This window comes from Anopheles coustani (assembly GCF_943734705.1).
Source record: "Anopheles coustani chromosome X unlocalized genomic scaffold, idAnoCousDA_361_x.2 X_unloc_127, whole genome shotgun sequence".
NCBI lineage: Eukaryota > Metazoa > Arthropoda > Insecta > Diptera > Culicidae > Anopheles > Anopheles coustani.
Genome location: NW_026525079.1, coordinates 9,115 through 15,000, shown reverse-complemented (window position 1 = coordinate 15,000; position 5,886 = coordinate 9,115). Strand labels below are relative to the sequence as shown.

At 54.3% G+C, this 5,886-nt stretch overlaps 1 pseudogene; it reads left to right on the top strand.

The window, feature by feature from the left end:
• The window catches only part of LOC131270038 (large subunit ribosomal RNA), an 8,720-nt pseudogene extending 5,908 nt beyond the window's left edge, over positions 1 to 2,812 (top strand).
• Positions 2,813 to 5,886: the final 3,074 nt, after the last annotated feature.

The window sequence follows — 5,886 nt, the reverse complement described above, 5'->3', positions numbered from 1 at the left end:
GAGGTCTTCCGAACTTGGGTAGCAAAGCAAGTCGTTGTCGCTTCCAGTCAGCGGGAAAGGTGCATTGATCGAAGCACTCCTGGAACACGCGGCGGAACGTCTCCGTGTGCTCGCGAACAGCGACCCTCAGTGCCGCATTGATGATGCCATCGGGTCCCGGGGCCTTAGTGGGCACCATCCGCGCCGCGATCGCCAAGAGCTCCTCATCCGACACCTCCCTCACTGGTTCCTGCGTTGTCTGCCCCCAATCGACCAGATCCGGTGCAGGCCACTCAAAAGTGCCATGATCCGGGAAGAGTTCCGACACGACGTGCTGTAGAATCGCAGGATCTCGCTCCGGGGGGACGCGGCTACCCTTAAGGCGTGACGTTACTACCTTGTAGGCAGTGCCGAAGACGTTGTCCTCAGCTTCCGCAATCATCTCATCAAAGCTACGGTCCTTGCTTGCCTTGATGGCACGGGCGAGTTCCTTCTTACAGCTCCTGTGCCGTTCTCTGGCCAACTCTCGCTGTGCACCGGTTCCGGCGGTCAAAATCGCATCCTCAGATGACTTGCACTGCTCCCTGAGAAGGCCGATTTCCTGCGTCCACCAGTACATTTCCGGTCTCACCAAAAACTGCGCTGGCGGTGCCCTCTGCATCACCTCATCGCAGGCTCTAGTAAGTCCAGCGGTGAGAGTCGCCGGTGATACAGCCGCTTCGGCAAACCCGGAAGCCTGGAGCGCGATCTGGAAGGCTTCGGGATGGAATTGACGCAACTTCCATCTCGGTCCAATCTGCTCGCGTTGTCGCTGCCGGTCGCGATGCTGGTGCTGTTGTTGCGGTTGCCTCTGCTGGTGTGGTGAAGCGCTGCTGACTGGTGTCGCGGATACGCTGAATCTCACGTATCTGTGGTCACTGTTGGTGAAAGTGTCGAGCACCCGCCAGTCGTTACCGGGTTCAATGGCCGGACTGGCGAAGGACACATCGACCACACTTTCAGTAGCACTGCCGTTGCCGACGAACGTGGGCACACTGCCGCGGTTCAAGATCGCCAGGTCAAGCTGGTCGACGACCTCGGCGAGATCTTCACCACGCGGCTTCGTCCTCGCGCTGCCCCATCGCACGTGCCAGGCATTGAAGTCGCCCGCCAAGACTACGAGGGGGTGTGCTCTGGCCTCGATATCGATCTCGTCGAGCAGCCGCTGGTAGTCCTCGTCCGTCCATCCCGGTGTTGGTGGGGCGTAGCAAGAGATGAAGGTCACCCCCGCCACCTGGACCGACACCAGTCCTACCCTACTTGCCCAGACTCGCTGTATGGGCAAGGCTCCGGTCGTTATAACAGCTGCCTTCGCTGTCAAGTCCACCGCCCAGTTCCCGTTATTGGGTGGAACACGGTAGATCTCCGACGCCAGCACAATGTCGATCCTTTGCTCCCGTGCGGTCTGGAGCATGAGGTCTTGTGCTACCCTGCTGCGCGCCAAGTTGATCTGGAGGATCTTCAACCCAGCGTCACGCCCTCTAACAGTGGTGTTCGAAGCTAGCGGGAACATGACGGCTGTCTACTTCCGCTGCAAACCGGTGAACCTGTCTGATGTTGTCCGGAACACGTAAGGCACTTGGGGCCCGAGCTGCACTCCTTGGCCTTGTGCTGCTTCGATCCGCACCGGAAGCAGCACTTGGAGTAGTCAGGGCCGGTGCACTCGCGAGAGCGGTGCCCCTTGCCAAAGCAGCGGTAGCAGAGCTGCTCTCCTGCAGGGACCGATGCGAGCGCCTGCACGATGCAACTCGTGTTCCCAATGGTGACCCGGTGACCGTCGAGAAGCTGGCACTGCCCGCGCGGCAGCTTGATATGGGCTTTCTGCAGCCCGTCGTACCGCCGCCACAGCCGAACTGCCTCGCCCGGAACCGTCAGCCCCGCCTGTCGCTTAATCGCCGAAATCAAGTCGTCGACAGTCGCCAGCATGTCTATTCCTGTAATCGCGGCCGTCTGCTTGTCGACAAGGAGGTGGGCCACTCCATCCTCCTTGATGGCTTCGCTGACATCGGCCAGCACACTCTCGCAGTCCGTGTTCGGCTTCAGCCACAGCGACAGCTTCCGCTCCCCTGTGCGGCAAACCCTCGCCACGAACTGATCCACATTGGTCTTGGAACGCACTGCCCTGTATGTGTCGAGGAAGGCCTTGCCCTCGTTGGCCTCGAGGACGATCAACAGGGATAACTGGCTTGTGGCCGCCAAGCGTTCATAGCGACGTGGCTTTTTGATCCTTCGATGTCGGCTCTTCCTATCATTGCGAAGCAAAATTCACAAAGCGTAGGATTGTTCACCCTTTCAAGGGAACGTGAGCTGGGTTTAGACCGTCGTGAGACAGGTTAGTTTTACCCTACTGGTGTGCAAGTACTATCTCAATGGAATTCCTGTGCAGTACGAGAGGAACCACAGGTACGGACCAATGGCTCAATACTAGTCCGAGCGGACTTTGGTATGACGCTACGTCCGTCGGATTATGCCTGAACGCCTCTAAGGTCGTAACCGAACCAGGCTGGTAGTATATGTATAGGAGTCGTTAGCTAGATGGCTAATAACATCACGAGACCGGATTGAGTCTTCTATAGACTCTTTCCATTTATTGGAAACCCTCAAACTGAGCCTATCGCGAGTGCGCTCGCCGAAGTACCTGAAGTGGGAAAAGGCGTTGTGCTTGCCGATCTTCCAAGAATAGTTTCGACTCCTAAGACCACCCGAAAACGACGGGTTTGCAGGCTGGGCGCTACGCATTGAAGAGAGATGTACATTTCGATCCTTTCAGGCGACCCATGCTTGGTGGTTGTGTGCGGTGTGCTCCCCCCGGGGGGCACATGCGGCATACCGTGTGTGGACTAGTTGGACCCACCCTTGCGGTGGACCGACCGGTCAGTGGTGTTTGCGGGTTAACACATGCGAGCGTTGCGGCCCAGAGGCCTTACCGCCTTTCACTGCGGGTTCGTCAAGAACTTGGAGATGGTCGCAACGCATCGGGTCCTCCCGGGGTACTTGGTGTTTGGATGCTGGCTTGGTGATTAAACACTTGATATTCCATCTTCGGATGAATTTCGGGTGTCACCTGTTGCCTAAGACCACTTGCATGTTTAGCTCGCCGTGGGGTAGCAAGCGTTGTGATCTAATGGCCTTACCGGGCAAACACTTTCGGTTCGTCAAGGACTTGGAGTGCCGGGACGGGTTGGCGGATCCATCACTCTGAGTATGCCGGGTTGATACTTGGGGTTGGTTTGGTTTTGGTGACCCAATACTAGATGTACCATCTCGGTGGTATGTCAGTATCACCTATACTCCAGACCACTTGCATGGTTAGCAAGCGTTGTGATCTAATGGCCCAACCGGGCAAACACTTTGGGTTCGCAAGGACTTAGAGTGCCGGGACGGGTTGGCGGATCCAACACTCTGGGTACCTCCGGGTACTTGGGGTTGGTTGAGGACTTGGTGAACAAACACTTGATATACACTCTCCGGATGTACTTCGGGTGTCACCTGTTGTCCGAGACCACTTGCATGGTTAGCAAGCGTTGTGATTCAATGGCCCTACCGGGCAAACACTTTGGGTTCGCAAGGACTTGGAGTGCCGGGACGGGTTGGCGGATCCAACACTCTGGGTACCTCCGGGTACTTGGGGTTGGTTGAGGACTTGGTGAACAAACACTTGTTGTACACTCTCCGGATGTACTTCGGGTGTCACCTGTTGTCCGAGGCCACTTGCATGGTAGCAAGCGTTGTGATTCAATGGCCCTACCGGGCAAACACTTTGGGTTCGCAAGGACTTGGAGTGCCGGGACGGGTTGGCGGATCCAACACTCTGGGTACCTCCGGGTACTTGGGGTTGGTTGAGGACTTGGTGAACAAACACTTGTTGTACACTCTCCGGATGTACTTCGGGTGTCACCTGTTGTCCGAGACCACTTGCATGGTTAGCAAGCGTTGTGGTCTAATGGCCCTACCGGGCAAACACTTTATGTTCGCGAGGACTTGGAGTGCTGGTAGTGGTTGGCGGACCCAACACTCTGGGTACCTCCGGGTACTTGGGGTTGGTTGAGAACTTGGTGAAGATACCCCTGTCACCTTGTTCGAGGCCACTTGCATGGTCGCAAGCGTTGTGATACAATGGCCCTACCGGGCAAACACTTTGGGTTCGCGAGGACTTGGAGTGCCGGGACGGGTTGGCGGATCCAACACTCTGGGTACCTCCGGGTACTTGGGGTTGGTTGAGGACTTGGTGAGCAAACACTTGATATACGTTCTTCGGATGTACTTCGGGTGTCACCTGTTGTCCGAGGCCACTTGCATGGTCAACGGTTGAGGTGGTGATGGCGGGTCGGTGCTGTAGGGTGCCGGCCTGTTGGCTGCCTTGGCCGGGTTGGTTGGTTAACACTTGATTGGGCTTGCACCCGAGGGTAATGGCACTTGAAGGTGGGTACTGGCCGGCTGACCTGGTGTGATGGTTGGTTGGTGAACACTTGGCGGTACTTGCACTTGGCTGTGCTTGGACTTGAAGGTGGGATCCGGCTGGCCTAGGCCATTGGTGGTTGGTTGGTGGGTTAGCCCTTAGCTGGGCTGGCTGGCTGGCTGGCCATCGGTGGTGTGGTGTGGTGAGGTGTGTGGAGTCGAGCATCGCGCGCCGTTGCCTTCTTCGGAGTGTTGTAGGTACGCAAGTGCTTGCAATGCAAAGAGGTTGGTGATGGAGTGACATTGCCTTCACCATGGAGTTGCGGGTACTTAGGTACTTGCAAGGAGATGGTGGTATGGTGGTGTTGCGTGTGTGGTGTTCGATTAGAAAGATATAATTTCTAAGTCCGGATTAGTGCTGTCAGTGGGGCCGCCGCTAACAGGTCCTGCACGGCCACCGTGGGGCTTGACTTGGCGCTATTCCGGACTTGGGGCGATCACGATGTCCCCGTGCGGGACTTAGAAGATGGAAGAACACAAGTACCCTTATCCCATGACTTGTGAGCGATTGGCATACGTTACCACATGAAGAGAAAAATTGGCTAAGTCCCGGATCCATATTATATGAAGAGAAAAATCGGCTAAGTCCCGGATCCATATTATATGAAGAGAAAAATTGGCTAAGTCCCGGATCCATATTATATGAAGAGAAATATCGGCTTAGTCCAGGATCCATATATAATAACCTAATAATCGGCTAAGTCCCGGATCCATATTATATGAAGAGAAAAATCGGCTAAGTCCAGGATCCATATATAATAACCTAATAATCGGCTAAGTCCAGGATCCATATATAATAACCTAATAACAGGCTAAGTCCAGGATCCATATTATATGAAGAGAAAAGTCGGCTAAGTCCGAGATTGGGTCTGTCAGACATACACTTTCAAGATACCACACAAGCAAGCAAGATGGCCTAGTGATGGAACCATATAATATGAAGAGAAAAATCGGCTAAGTCCGAGATTGGGTCTGTCGGAAATACACTATCAAGTTACCACACAAGCAAGCAAGATGGCCTAATGATGGATCCATATGATATGAAGAGAAAAATCGGCTAAGTCCAGGATCCATATAATATGAAGAGAAAAATCGGCTAAGTCCCAGATTGGGTCTGTCAGAAATACACTTCCAAGTTACCACACAAGCAAGCAAGATGGCCTAGTGATGGATCCATATGATATGAAGAGAAAAATCGGCTAAGTCCAGGATCCATATAATATGAAGAGAAAAATCGGCTAAGTCCCAGATTGGGTCTGTCAGAAATACACTTCCAAGTTACCACACAAGCAAGCAAGATGGCCTAGTGATGGATCCATATGATATGAAGAGAAAAATCGGCTAAGTCCCAGATTGGGTCTGTCAGAAATACACTTCCAAGTTACCACACAAGCAAGCAAGATGGCCTAG